The sequence below is a fragment of the Prunus dulcis genome, chromosome 1 (assembly GCF_902201215.1).
Source record: "Prunus dulcis chromosome 1, ALMONDv2, whole genome shotgun sequence".
Taxonomy (NCBI): Eukaryota; Viridiplantae; Streptophyta; class Magnoliopsida; order Rosales; family Rosaceae; genus Prunus; species Prunus dulcis.
The window spans coordinates 16,976,024-16,990,138 of NC_047650.1; the positions used below are offsets into that span (position 1 = coordinate 16,976,024).

Here is a 14,115-nt window from a genome sequence, read left to right on the forward strand (position 1 = left end):
TGTTGTGAAACCAAAGAATTGAGAAGAGGAAATTGAGATGGAATTATGAGAGAGAGATATCAGTATTGAAGGGTTTCTCATTTTCAGTCTCTTTTTCATACAAGCAGAGGGGTGTGGTTTTTATAGGCGAAGCCTTTCAATATGTGGGCTCCACAAATAATTTACAACAATCTCTAAATTTTGTGAGCCGTTTTAGTGAATGCACAGGAGCAAAGTCTGTGCACGTGTCAACAAGAAGCAGCTAAAGGAAGCGGCTCCGTCATCTGCTTCCTTTTCCTTCCCTGTATTCTCTGGCGCCAAAATTCAAACACTATTCGTGCTCGCAAAATGTACTCACAGTTGCAGGAGCTCCTCCGAGACTACCATGAAAATGAAGAAGAAGAAGAAGTTTCGAATTCCGTAGTGTCTCCAACAACGTTCTCAGAGGGCAACATATCAAGAAAGGCGGCTCCATCTGCTTGCTCTGCTTCTCCAACCCCCAATTGCACACCGTCCACGTGTCCTGCGCTCTCTCCTCGTCTCGCCTCTCGTTCATGCTCTCTCTTCCTTCGACGACGACCCCATCGCACGACAAGTCGTCCATCTCATTTCCGCTCTCTGCGATTCAGCCGCTGCCTCGCTCTCTGCTGACTTCGTGGCTAGGGTTTCCAACCGCCTCTCTTCTGGTGCCTTGGCTTGGAGTCGCCGTCAGCTTTATACGGTATTTCCACCATCCGCATCTTTCCATTCTCTCTTTGTTTGTCTGTGAATTCTGGAATTGCTGTTGAGACTTATATAAACTTTTCCGGTTGTGATTTGTTTTCTGTTTGCTTCCTACAAAAAAATCTGTGTTTCTCAGTAGCCAAACAGTGTATGACTTGTTACGGTTGGACGAATTTGGTGAAATCGAGCTTGATTCTTCTACTATTTCTCATATTAAAATTCTGTTATGCTGATTTTTTTTTTATTTTTTTAATTTATTCCCGAAGGTAATGTTATTCTGATAGTTTGGTTAGTTTTGGTTTCTCATGGTACAACCACTACAAGTCAAAATGAAATTTGAATAGTTTGTCATGTTTCTTTGAAATTAGATTTCTTTACTCTACAAGTCAAAATGAAATTTGAGTGAGCAAGCTTTAAAACGGTCACTACATGGGGGTGATCAGATTTCTTACTCTCTCTTTTTTTCTTTTTTTTCTTTTTTTTTTAAATTTTATTATACAATAATAATTTTATTTATGAACATGAGATTTCTTACTTTAAGGCTTGACTTTCATATCCAAGTTTAATGGCTATAACTTAGAGTCTACAATGAAATCTCAACAATGGCTATAGTTTACTGGCTTCTACTATCTTTCAACAATATCTTTAAGACTTACATCTAATTGATCTCAAAAGATATATATCCCTGCTAACAATTCTGCCATTCTTTAAATTTAGCTTCACTGCTTGGGGGTTTTGTTAAACTGCCAGCAGAATAATCCTTACGCTCACATTAGAGACAAGTATGGCCTCATTACCAATCTTGTTGAAGGTCTTGAATTGCCAAGGTAACAAATAAAGAAAACTGAGAATAAACCATGTTCCTTCCATGCATTTAGTACATTATAACTCAAATTCTCTACTTTATATATTCCTTTAACACAGTAAAGATATTCGGGGAGAAATCCTGTTTGTTCTATACAAGGTATCTATTCTCCAACACGCATCAGAGGTTGGTGATGGAACTGATTTTTTATTTGCCTTTTGCCCCAAGCTATTGCACTTGTCTCTAGAGGCCCTCATGAAGACCCAAAGCGATGATGTCCGCTTGAATTGTGTAGGTCAGTTTTCCACTTCTTTAATACTTTCTTTTTTGTGCTTTATAAGTGTGGTCCATTTTCCTTTATTTAAAGCACAGCTCAGCAAGATATGACTAGCATTTTGGTCCGCTTGTTATACCCCATGTGTTTCTATTTATTTAATTTTTCAGAGTAGGTATTCTTTCGGGGCAAATAGGCATATATAAATATCAAGCCTGCAAACGAACTCCCTAATTACACCGCAATTGTTTCCTGTTGAAGTCAGACCATATTTTAACTGTGAAGTTGAAGGTCCTTGCAATTTCTTTCATATCATTACAAGATACTTTGCATCTTGAGATTATTTAGAATCAAACGATAAAAACATTGCAGCTCCAAGTGATTCAATCCTTGACTAGAGAACTTACAGCCTGTAGCGGAAAAAATTATAATTTTAAACCTTTCAGGTAATATATAACTTTTTGAGGAAGTGATCCTGACATAACATGGAATGCTCCCCATTTTACATGCACATTTCCTCATTGGTATCAGTCCTATCTTCTTTCAACTAACAATTTCCATATTACTTGTCCAGCGTTCTTGACAGTGTTGGCTCAGAATCAGAGAGGACTTTTCGGGGCAGCCTATGCAGTTGCTTTAAACAGCATGAGTTCATCCGAAGGAGATAGCTTTGAGCAAGCAACTTAAGATGGAAAAAATGTGAATCCAATGAATATATTGTTTACGGAGGCCATCCAAGGCCCACTGCTTTCAACAGACAGCCAAGTCCAGATCAGCACACTGGATTTACTGTTTAATTACGTGTACTCCTGGGAAGGCACTTCAGGCAAAGAAAAGCAAGTCCCAGTGGAAGAAAACATTGCAGATATGTATTTGAAATACTGCGATTGTCAGGTTAGTAAAGTTTCAGTGCCAAATAGAACAATAATAGATGTCCTCTGCTTGATATTTTCAGTGCTGATAGAGTTTCATTTGAGTATTGCCAAACATCAAGAAACCAGAAACTGTGCTGTTTAAGTTATGAGTCAACAATTATCATTATTCAGAAGTATTTATTGAATATCTACAAATTTTTCGGTGTTGCTTGTGTAGATAGGTTAAGCTTTTAATTTTTGATTTTTATGGTCATTAGATGTGTTCTTGCAAAGCTTATTTATGACTGTATTATTAAGAAAAACCCTCAGAAACTCAAGGATCCAGTGTTCAAATCTTGTGTTCAGGTACTTGACATATTATTAAAAGCTGAGCAAGCTTTAAAACGGAGGCTTCTTGTTGGGTTTACAACTTTGGTTCCAGTACTAAATTATGTAGCTGACATTCCTTTCCATCCAGTTCAAAATCAGACATTAAAACTCATTCTGAACTGCATATCTGATTTCCCTGGAATGGTATCGTCCTCTCATATAACAGCACTAGTACCTGTTCTAGCAAAGATGCTTAAAAAGCATTTATAATATGTATGTTTATATTCACCTGCTCAGTCCTTGTCGCTATCATCAGAACTCCATCTGTTCATAGGAATTTGAATCTACAAATTTCAATTAAAGAAGCAATGCAACATGCTGTATTAGCTTGTCTACGTATCTCGGAGAAGAATCCTTGTCAAATTTTGCACTCCTTGTTCCTACTTAAGGATGCTTCCTTTTTCAGTACTTCAAACATGAAAAGGAGTCAATATACTTCTGTCCAGTTTGTTTTAGAATGAAAACTGGCTGATGGATTTTCCTAAAATTTTCGCCTTGGTCTAAAAAGAGAGATAATGTGGTTATTTTACACATTGCAGGGCAGAAAACAGTACACTAACAACAGTCAAGATGAAAGTGTAATAGAGCATAAAAAAAAGGCATTCGCCATCCTGGACAACATGGGAGAAGTTTGTGAGTATCTCATTCACTTGATGTTATCCGACTCTTGTCTAGAGACTTCTGGAGGATTAAATTTTGGGGATAAGAGACTGTTAGAAGAAATAGAGCTTTTCTTTACAAATTTAACAGTAACAGAGGGCAGCTAAGAAAATCATATGAGTTTAATTTTCTTTTTTGAATCTCCATTTCTCATTTCATTAACGGCGGTGCACAGAGTGAGACACCAGTAGTTATGTACAGGTGCTTCCCATTTTGATCATTAACTGCATTAAGAGCTTAGAACGGAAGGGACATTAAAATACCCTTTTGTTAAATGTAAATGCACTTAATATTTTGAGTTGATTTAATTTCTCTGGAAGAAACTTGGATTTTTGTTGTACTCTTGTCTAACCCAAATTGACTTTAATTGTTTTGTTTCAAGTTACTTTCATTGTCAAAAACTTATGCGCAGAACATGATATATAATGATGATATAGCTGATCCAACACTTCATTAATAACCAGGCTTATAAGGAATGAATGAATGAATGAATTATATATACTTGTCATAAAAATTCCTGAAATATTCAGTACAAAATCAATGATCACTATACACAATTTCACCTAACAGTAAGCGACCAAAATCGATCGTTTTGGTCCCAGAAATTAACATGTGGAAGTCTCTCATGGTTTTGAAGTTATCATCAATAACCACATGTTTCTCCATCTCTTCGAGGGCAAGGCGAGCAGCTTCTCTATCCCTCTGCCGCTGCTTTTTGATGAACTCATTGGCTCTCATAATTTCTGCTTCTGCATCTCCAAGCCTCTCGTTCTTGGCTTCGGTGGTAATTGTTGTAGTGTAGAGAGCACTGTTATGTTCTGCCTTAAGGATTGTGTTGGCAAACCGAGTCTTCAACATTGCAACCCTAGCAGCCCTTCTCGGAGACAGATTGTTATTGATCTCTTGATTCGATGCAGAGGTGGCTTTGACAGGAGAGGCACGACAGAGATGAGGGCGTAGAACTGTGACTGGTGTTCCACAGCAACTTTGGGATTGGGATGAAGAAACCTCACAAGAAGTTGATGGGGTACAGGGAAGGCCATGATCTCCACCTTCAAGTTCCTTGTTCAAACCCAAAGCACCTTCAAATTTCCTCTTCACACCCAACCCATAATCAACTTTATTTTTCTTGGAAGCCAAGCCACCGTCCACTTTCTTCTTCAAACCACCTTCAAGTTTCTTCTTCAAGCCCAATTTACCACCATAACCGCTAAGACCATGTTTATTGAAACCAACATCTACGTCAATATCGGCCATCTTAGGTACGATCGTCTCCCTCTTTACCCTCTTGCTTTCTTGACCCACAAACCACGTTTCAATGTCAGAATTGAAGTCGGAAAGCGGTGGAATTGGGTTTTTCAGAGGGCCGCTGACAACTTTCCTTGAAGAAGAGAAAGTTGAGGAAGACGAGAACGGGTTAGTCTTAGCATGACCAATCATTACATTCACAGAAGTCTTCGTTTTCAATGGTTTGCACGGTTGATTTGAAAGAATGCTCTCAATCCAGGCTTTGGTGGTACCAGAGAAACGCATGTTGAATTTGAATGAGATAGAAGAAAGTGAGCAAGTAAGGAATTAAGGGAGATAGACAGAGAAATATAGAACCCTAACCCTAAACGCCTATAGAGAGTGAATTGATGGAGAGAGTGAATGCAAGCCAAGTGAAGTGAGTTGATGAGAAATGAAAACTCAAATGAGTCTTTAAGACATAGGGAGAGTTAATCCTTAGTTGATTAGGAAACCCAAATGTATATAATAAATTTTTGTGTATAATCTAACCCAAGCAACTGAAAAAACTAAAACCCCAGCTGTCCTAAACTAATTACCACCGCCTCTCTCTTCTCCTCTTTTAAGTCTTTTTCAGATATTTTTTTTTTCTTTCTTTTTTTGGGTCAAAGTCAAATATGTTTGACAAAGTTTTTCGTATAAAAAAATTTCATTTGTTTCCCTTATCTAAATTTTATTATAAAGATAATCTTACATATATATAATATAAAAAAACACTCAAAATACCATAGAATGCCCTTTGTTCATATAAAAAATAAAAAATAAAATTATTAATGAAATGAGGATAATATGGTAATTTTATTTTCATATTAAAAATAAAATAAGATAATGAATCCTAATTTTATGAAACAAAACTACCCATTTTATCTTTTTTATTTCTAAAATAAAAAAACAATAAGAAAGAGTGTGTGCCAAGAGTCTAGTAAAAATTGTGGACGAACATTTTTGAAAGATATTCATTTACTTGGTTGGGCACACACAATAACATACATAAATATGTTTATTACATGCTTAATTCATAAACAGATTAATCAATTCATAATAATACCTACAAATAAAAAAATTTAATATGATTGCCTTTCAAATTAGGCACAAATCCTAAGAATTGGTTCATGAAGCGAATGAACATAATTTATGCCATAGCCCATCTTTCTACTATTTTCAATCTATTTTTGTCTTCTTTTATTTTTCTGATTTTCTCTCATATTTTCTCTCATGGTCAATGGTCCACGGTGGAACGACCCTAGTCAGCCCTAACTACTTGGGGACCAGGGATGTCGTTGCCTAGATATTAATGTAAAGGTCAAGTCTGCCCTTGGTCACATTAATTATGTTAATTAAGTATTCATTTAATTAGCTAATTAATGAGGCCTAAAATAAAGTTTATCTCCACAAATCAAGGAATAATGGAATCATTCAATTTCTATGACTTCATCTATCTCCTTCGATAAAGGGATAATTCCTTGAATGATTTGGCTACAAGATAATTCCCCCATCTATAGCCAAGGATAATCATTCCCCTATCATCATCAGAAATGTTGGATAAGATGTTTCTATTAAATTAAGATGTTTCTAGGAGTTTCCATTTAATTTGGTGGGATTTGAAATACGTCATGAGCTATATATGGAATTGTTTTTTGTTAAAACCTAAAAAAAGAACATTTAAAATTAATTTAAAAATTTGTAATTAATTATAAAGATTTAAACTCAAATAATAATAATGCTAAAATGATTAAAACCCACACAACCTCAACCTCCAATGGTCTCGATTCCTGTAGGGAAAAAAAAAAAGGCTCTTAGTAGAATGATGCCTACTCTTTTCTTGCTGCAAATTTTCTTCTATTTTATGTTTAAGATTTTCTCATACTCTACCCTTCATCTCTCTCTCCTCTCCGATCCATTGGTCTGAATGTCATTGACTTTTGCTGCAGCCACGATGATCAATTGGCGGTAGAGCCGTCAAGCTTACGGTGACCAGCTATGATGATCTTCAAGATTTGTCAGAGAGAGAGAGAGAGAGGTTGTAGTTTAGGTGGGGTTGGAATGGTGGTGAGGGTGGCTATGGTTTTGGGGTTGGAGTGGTGCTGGTGAGGGTGGCTAGGTTTGGGAGGTGGTTGAGGCGTGTGCGCGAAATTGGGAAAGGTGAAATTTAAAAGAAATATATTCCATTTTCAGTTTGAATTTAAAATTTTATAATCAATTATAGCTTTTTTTATAATTAATTTTATATTTTTAAAGGAATGGATCACATTGACTAATATATACAAACACAAGGACCAAATTGGCCAAATTGATTACACAGGGACTAAATTAGCCTATGAGATAAAACACAGGGACCATTTTAACATTTAAGCCTTATAACTTTGTTCCACCCTAATAATCACAGAGCTTATTAAATGCAGGGTGGTAGTAATTCTCTTCTAATAACAAAAGTAACATAATCTATACTCATTCATGTTTTCATTATGTACGTATGTGTTCTTTATTTTATTTTTTTTCTTTTGGGTATATGTGGATTATAATAGTTTCGAGTTTTTTATTTATCATTTTGTGCATGTGAGTTACAAATTATTTTAGCAAAGAACATTCAAAATTCAAATTCAAAATTCGGGAGTAAAAATGCACAAAATAAAACAATTGTAATAAGGGCTGGCCAACATATTTCACTTGTTTTAAATATTAGGCGAGTGGGGAGTTCTAAAGATCAATCAATCAAACACAGGGCAAGTAGGGAGTTTCAAGTCTAAAAAGAATTGGAAATCTCAGAAAGGGAAGAAGTGGGACTCAAAGTCTGAAAATAATTCCAAGAAGGAAAGTCAGACTAAGGGAGCAAAGGTTCCTTGCAAAACCTGTGACAAGCTGCATTATGGTGTCTGTTGGTTCAAAGGTAAACCAAAATGTTACAAATGCGAGAAGTTTGGCCATATAGACAAGGAATGCAGAGGAAAATCATATCAAGCTGCCAACTATGCATCACACAAAGAAGAAGAGGTATCATGTTCTATGCTTGTCATGCTGCTGAAATAGTGAAAAATAATGGTGTCGTATGTGGACAGTGCATGCAGCAACCATATGATTTCATATGCATCTCTCCTAGTCAATATTGATACTAAGGTCACTGCAAAAGTGAAAATGGGCACATGAGACTTAGTGCAAGCAACTGGTAAAGGCACTTTGGTGATTGACACTAAAGCTGGGCCTAGATATATCAAAGAGGTTATGCTTGTACAAGGATTGGATGAAAACTTACTTGGTGGAGGTCAAATGGTTGAGCATGGGTACTATCTGGTTTTTGGCAATTCAGTGGTTGATATATTTGATGACAAGTCAATGGAAAATCTAGTGGCAAAGGTTTCCATGACTGGAAACAGATGTTTTCCACTCTCACTAAAATATGCAAACTCTGTGGCTATGAAAGCAATAGTTGAAGAATCCACTTGGTATTGGCATAGGAGGTTTGGTCATTTGAATATGCAGAGTTTGAAGTTGTTACAATAACATGAGCTGGTCTATGGATTGCCTGAAATTGGAAATGCGGACAGAATTTGTCAAGACTACAATTGGAAAAATCTCATAGAGAGGCTGGTAAAGAGAAAACTTGGAGAGCAAGTGTACCTCTGGAACTGGTTCACTCAGATGTCTGTGGGCCAATGCAGACTACAACAATAGGTGGAAACAAATACTTCTTGACCTTCATTGATGACTGCACTAGAATGTGCTGGGTGTATCTCATGCAATTTAAGTCAGAAGTGTTTAATATTTTCAAGAAATTTAAGGCTATGGTGGAATTACAAAGCGGCTACAAAATCAAGAAACTTAGAAGTGACAGAGGTGGAGAATATACTTCCACTGAATTTCTGCAGTTTTGTGAAGAAATTGTTTAGAAAGACAACTAACTGTGGCCTATTCACCTCAGCAAAACGGAGTTACTGAGAGAAAGAACAAGACCATTGTAGAAATGAGCAACACAATGATGAAAGAAAAGAAACTACCATATAAATTCTGGGGAGAGGTAGTGAACACAGCTGTCTATATTCAGAATAGATGTCCCACAAAAGCTTTAGATAATGTCACTCCTTTTGAAGCTTTTAGTGGACGAAAGTCTGGAGTTAAGCACTTGAGAGTGTTTGGTTCTATTTGTTTCTACCATGTGCCTAGTCAGTTGAGATTTAAGCTGGAGGATGCAGCTGAAAAATGCATTTTTGTTGGCTATGGCAAATGTGAAAAGGGGTACAGAGTGTACAATTTGCAAACCAACAAGGTCACTACATCTAGAAGTGTGATCTTTGATGAGAACTCATTATGGGATTGGGACAAACAAACTGTTGATTCTTTCAGAGTTCCAATGAGGCTTGAAGACACTTCCAGAAGCTGTGAAGAGGAATATGAAGAAACAATGATAGATAACATCTTTAGCCAAATTCAGGTGACTACAGCTGCTGCTAATGCTGATTCACCAAGTGCTTCTCCAAGTTCTACACCTGTGAAGCTTAGAGACATCACTGAGATCTATGCTAGATGCAATATGAGCATCATTGAGCCAGAGAATTTTGCAGAAGCCTCAAAGGATAAAGCTTGGCAAAAGGCAATGGAAATAGAAATGGAGATGATTTAGAAGAATGAGACTTGGGAACTAGTTGATAGACCAAGTGATAAACCTGTGATTGGTGTGAAATGGGTTTATAAAACCAAATTAAACCTTGATGGCTCAATACAGAAGCATAAAGCTAGGCTGGTGGTCAAAGGCTATGCACAAAAGCCTGGAATTGACTTCAATGAGACTTTTGTTCCTGTGGCCAGACTTGACACAATTAGAACTCTCACAGCTTTGGCAGCTCCAAAAGGGTGGAAACTATACCAGTTAGATGTCAAGTCTGCATTCCTAAATGGTGTGCTTAAGGAGGAAGTTTATGTAGATCAACCGGATGGATTTGTGACCACAAACTATGAAGACAAGGTGTACAAATTGAAGAAAGCCTTGTATGGTTTAAAACAGGCTCCAAGAGCCTGGTATGAGGAAATCAATGCCTATCTCATTAGCTGTGGTTATGTCAGAAGCACAAGCGAGGCTACATTGGACTGCAAGACTAAAGAAGACTCTGGAACTCTAATAGTCTCAATCTATGTTGATGACATCGTGTATACAGGTAGCAGTGAAGAATTAATTGAAGAATTCAAGACTGAAATGATGAGAAGGTATGAAATGACTGACTTAGGTCTTTATATCACTTTCTTGGTATGGGAGTGATTCAAACTGAAAATTGCATTTTCATAAACCAAAAGAAATATGCACTGACATTATTGAGCAAGTTTGGTTTGAAACAATGTAAATCGGTTAGTACTCTTCTTGTGGCAAGTGAGAAACTGTGTAAGGATGATGGAAGTGAACCTGTCGATGAGAATGAATATAGACAGATGGTTGGTAGCCTATTGTATTTGACAGCTACAAGACCAGACATAATGTTTGCAGCTAGCCTATTAGTTAGATTCATGCATTGTCCAACAAAGAAACACTATGGAACGGCTAAGAGGGTGCTGAGGTATATTCAAAGGCACCATTGATTTTGATATTGAATATCAGAAGGGAAAAGAGGCTATCCTAATTGGATATTGTGACAGTGATTGGAGTGGAAGCCAAGATGATATGAGAAGCACCTCTGGCTATGCCTTCTCCTTTGGTAGTGGAGCATTCTCTTGGGCATCAGTCAAACAACATAGTGTAGCTCTCTCTAAAGCTGAAGCTGAATATGTCGGCGCAAGTGAGGCTACTACACAGGCTATATGGCTGAGATTTGCGCTTGAAGACTTTGGAGAATTGCAGACTGAGGCAACTCCATTAATGGTGGATAATACCTCTGCCATTGCAATGACAAGAAATCCTGTTTTTCATTAGAAAACCAAGCACATCAACCGCAGGTATCATTTCATCCGAGATGCTTTGCAAGATGGAGTGGTGGACTTGAGGTACTGCAAGTCTGAAGAACAAGTGGCTGAAATTTTCACTAAAGCTCTGCCTAAAGATCGGTTCAACTATCTTAGGGGATTGCTTGATGTTAAACCAGTTAACAATTTAGAAGGGAGTGTTGAAGTATAAATTGTTTCAGGCCTTTAGATTGTTCGTTAGCCAGATGTATGGCTCATATGCCATCACATATTGTTGGACTAACATGTCCAGATTCATGCCAAGTGTACAGCTCACAGGCTGGGACAAATGTATTGGCTGAGTCATTTTTGTATTAGCTACAATATATATTGAAAGTAGAATGAGATCACACCATATGTGTGCATGATAACAATCATTGCCTAACAGACTCTCTCTCTCTCTCTCTCTCTCTCTTTTCTCTCTAAATCGTTTCCTCATATACTTTATGTGCAAGAACACTTACTAATATACAGAAACTCCAACAAGAACATCTGATGGACATATTTTATATTATATATTTAACCTCATTCTTAGTATATTTTGGTTAATATTTTGGAAGAATTTTGATACTTTGAATTATATTTCCAATATAGGACTTTCGACTCTCTCTGGAGCAAAACATAATCAAATGGAGGAATTTTGGAGTAATTCTAGTTGGAGGACGTTCTTGAGTCACTTAGCTTGATCGTATCAAAATTTCAGAGTTTTCTTCCAAGCGGTTATTTTCTGGCAATAAAATAAAGGAGCAGTGTGCGGTGCTGGAATAGTGACGTGTTGGGCTTTTATTGCGTTTTTGGAGCACAAGATGACCTCGGATGGGTTCGTGGCCTTCTAGAGAAGTGTTCAGAACATTTTTATCTTTAAAACAAGCTATCTTGGGCCAGATTTGGAGGAGATTTGGGGCAAAAACGTGGCTGGGCAAATTTTGGGCAGATTCTCCTATTCCAATTTGGACTTTATTTCCTAGTTTTATTTTATTTTAATTAGTTTCCTTGTGGGGATGGAAAAGCTGTACATTGGTAGCTAGGTTTCAAGGGGTATTTAAGCTCTTTCTCACAAGGAATTACGGAGATTCTTTTTCACTTTTGAACTTTTCATTGTGGAGAGAAATTGCTAGGGTTTTGGGTTTTCACAACTTTCAGGTGTTTTCGTTCTTTTCTTCTTAATGATGTTTTCTTGGATTTCAATTATGAGTATGCGTAACTAAATTTCTTTTGCTAGGGTGAAGCCTTGAACCTTAGCATGAATATGTGATTTTTATTTAATTGCTTATGATGAGTGCATGCCTACTTGAATTGTTAATCACTGTTTTAAACTATCTAATTGTCTTAATGCTTGATCACCATTAGGATCTTTAGAAAAGTAATTTGATGCAATTTTGGTCGGAAGGTTCCCTGAAATTGATGCTAGCTTCTTGTGATTAATAATTGTAATTTCACTTAAGATGAACACCACGTCTTAAGGGTTGCATGGTTTTTCAAAGGGTTTTCACAAAACTTAATGAGTCTTTCATGTTCAGATTTGATCCGAACGTCCGAACGGGTTGCATGTTGGATATACGTTCTGTGTTGGAGGTTCCAAGTAGAATATACATTAGGAAAACCTAACCTTCAAAGTGGCATGTGCAAATCATAAGTAATTGGTAAAAGTTCATAGGATTGCTAGGTGATGGTGAAACCCTAGTGCTTTTATAAATTGATATTCAAAACTCTTTCCTTCAATCATATTTGTTCTTGTTTTAATATTTGTTTTTAGAATCAACCAAATTCATAATCATCTTTCTTGACCTTTTATTTTAAGTAGTTATTTTGAATTTGTTTTTACTTAAATTGCTAATTAGTCCTTGAGGAAAACGACCTTGCATGAGCATCTATACTACAATAGCCTTGTATTCTTGCAAGTATTTTATGTGATTTTAACCCTGTTTGCACAGGTACTAAAAATCCTATCAAGAAATTGGCGCCGTTGCCGGGGACTATTTTAGACAATTTTTGTTTAACCTTTTTCTGATTTATTTTATTTTATTTTATTTTTAATTTTCGTCCAAAAAAAAAAAAATTTTTGAAATTGAACAATTTTGTTTCTGTTGCAGATTCTGCAGACTGCATGGTCCAGACCCGATCAGGAACTGCACAGATTGTACAATTTGATCCAGAACCAGAGCGCACACTGCATAGACAGCGGAGAGAAGTTACTTGGGCTTGGGATTGTTCACTGCAGGGCACTTTTCTGCAGAATCTGTTTGAAAACGAGGGTAACATGGCATTAGAATTACCTGCGGCAGGTAGACCACTAAGGGAGTCATTGGAAGCCCGTGCCACTGATGTTCCCAATTGCATTGTGTATCCTGAACAAGAAGAGGGTGATTCGTTCGAGATCAGGCACCATATGCTTGAAATTCTACCTACTTTTCGGGGGCTGCCTAATGAAGATGCAAACATACATATTGCAAAATTTATTGTGGGTTGCAAGAATATTTTGATTAGGGGTTTTTCTGCTGAGGCTATTAAGTTACATCTTTTCCCTTTCACTTTGAAGGACAAGGCAGAAACTTGGTTATTCACTCTACCCTCTAATAGCATTACTACTTGGCAGCAGTTACACACAAAATTCCTGAACAAATATTATCCAGCATCCAAGACATTGAATTTCAAGAGGGAGATTTTGACATTTACACGAAGCCTAATGAAGAGTTTCATGAAGCGTGGGAGAGATATACAGAGATGTACATAAAGTGTCCACATGTTAAAATTGATTCAGATACACAAATGAATATTTTCTTTGATGGGCTTAATCCTACATCTAAGAGCCATGTGAATGCATCAACTGGAGGATCATTGTCAAATAAATCTGCAAGAGAGGCATTTGAACTGTTTGATATGATGGCTACAGAATCTCAGCAATGGGCAGCAGAACATTCACAGAAAATGGGCATTTTTGAGTTATCAGTAGGTTCTCCCAACATGTCTGCACAAATGGAAAAAATGGATAAGAAAATTGATGCAAAGTTTGATATGCTTCTACAACATATAGCAAGTTCTACACAGCAGCCACCTACATCAACAGTTTGCACTATATGCAGTATGGCTACACATGACATAATGGGCTGCCCACATAGAGACTCTTACCCAGAGCTTGTTGAACAACATGTCAATATGATCAGTCCTAAGTCTCATGTGAGCCAAAGTTCCAGCGACTCGCCTTTGTTGTCGGTGATCTT

The 14,115-nt window shown here is 36.9% G+C and overlaps 1 non-coding gene across 1 annotated transcript; it reads right to left on the minus strand.

Moving 5' to 3' along the window:
* Nucleotides 1-13,541: 13,541 nt before the first annotated feature.
* Nucleotides 13,542-13,647, minus strand: LOC117616883. Its single transcript, XR_004584227.1, has one exon. It is a non-coding gene; the product is annotated as a small nucleolar RNA R71 (small nucleolar RNA).
* Nucleotides 13,648-14,115: the final 468 nt, after the last annotated feature.